At 34.9% G+C, this 1,694-nt stretch overlaps 1 long non-coding RNA gene across 1 annotated transcript in view; it reads right to left on the reverse strand.

The window, feature by feature from the left end:
• LOC117107092 overlaps window positions 1-736 on the reverse strand; it is a 2,692-nt gene extending 1,956 nt beyond the window's left edge. Inside the window, exon 1 of the long non-coding RNA XR_004445192.1 lies at window positions 615-736. This is a non-coding gene — a long non-coding RNA (uncharacterized LOC117107092). The remainder of the gene's footprint in view (window positions 1-614) is intronic.
• Between the last annotated feature and the right edge of the window lie 958 nt (window positions 737-1,694).

The following is a 1,694-nucleotide window of genomic DNA, read 5'->3' on the forward strand; positions in this document are numbered from 1 at the left end:
CTTAACTGTAATATTATAGCTAGCAACTTCTCATGAAAAATATAAAAACGTCACGCCTATGAATCACTAGTAAAAATAATTAGATTAGGCCTATGTGACAGTACCAGGGCAAATACAACCGGGCCGCTAGCATGAGACAGACAAGGCGCATTTTACCTCATCCATCATGATATTCCCAGATTTGTTCTTGATTTAAAACTATTAAAAGGAACATTTGTCATTAAATGCCGCGCAGTTTGATAATACACATAGGCATAGGCCTACACCACAGGATAACTGTAGAACTAGGCCTAGGATCCGTATTTAGATAGAACCATGACAAAAACAAACTGACGTCAAATAACACCAACAAACTATTGCAGAAAACGGATTTTTTCCCTAGGGCATGAGCATTAAACCCTCAGCTCCCAGTGCGCCATTGTGCTCCCTTCGCTAGCAAATCTGTTCCTACTTAGTTTTCAACTCTCTGGTTACCTACCTAGGCCTGGGCTGGCTAGTTGATTGACGTGTTTTCCTCGCCTGTGGCCTAGGCCTACCGACGGCTCTGGCTTGTTATTTTATTGTGTTTTTTCTAAAAGACAATTCAACTTAATGTATATCAAATAATAAACTACCTTCTATAGTTTCATAAAATTGTTACGATCAGATTAAACGTTAGGGTTTCTAAAAGTATCAGCAGAAGTTGAATTCAGAAAACGGGCGTCACGTAGCCTACACATCATCCAACGAAAAACAGGCGCAAAATGACAATCGGTCAACGGTTGCGCGCGTTCTCGTACATAAATTGTCACGTGACGCTTGTTGACGAATCAGTAAATTTTATTCGTGGCTAAGACTCATTATTAATGCATGGATGATAACGGTGACCACGTAGATTTATACAGATTAATGTGTTAAAGTTAAAGAAAACAATTAACCTGAATAATTGGTTCAAATTTGATTGATTACCTATGTTAATTGTTTGGGCGTAGCATTGGGTACGTTTGGTCTTTATAAAATAATTGCTGGAATAAAGTGGTGGTCATTTTTGGTTGCGAGGTAACGTTCTGTGAACGCTGTGATTTAATTGTGATAAACGTGTTTCAAACGTGTTTGTAAGTATTTTACTTACGTTATTACAACGTTTTAATAACTTTTTGTACAAGGAAACTGCAATTAAAACGCAATACGGCGACGTTTTAAAATCGTTTTTAAAACGACTTATAAAAACGAAAACAATTTCTCTGACAATTGGTGAAAATTTGGTTTTGATATAACGTTCTGTGAACGTTGTGATTTCGTTCTAATTATACATTTGTTGAGGAGTCTTTGCGTACGTTATTATAACGTTTTATCGTTATGGTGCATTGAATCTGCAAACAAAAGGCAATAATACACAGCGACGTTTTAAAATTGTTATTAAAACGTTTTATAAAAACAATAACATTTTTTATGAAAATTGGTGAAAATTTTGTTGTGATATAACGTTCTGTAAACGTTGTGATTTTGTTCTATTTTATACACTTGTTTGTAAGTCTTTTTGCGTACGATTTTTGAACGTTTTTTAAACGTTTTGGTGCAAACAACCTGCAATCAAAAGGCAATGTTTACACATCGACGTTTTAAAATCCTTTTTAAAACGTTTTATAAAAACGATAACAATTTTTGTGAAAATTGGTGAAAATTTGGTTGTGATATAACGTTTAAAGAACGTT

The sequence above is a fragment of the Anneissia japonica genome, unplaced genomic scaffold (assembly GCF_011630105.1).
Source record: "Anneissia japonica isolate Jap-2015-1 unplaced genomic scaffold, ASM1163010v1 scaffold1726_len428862_cov177, whole genome shotgun sequence".
Taxonomy (NCBI): domain Eukaryota; kingdom Metazoa; phylum Echinodermata; class Crinoidea; order Comatulida; family Comatulidae; genus Anneissia; species Anneissia japonica.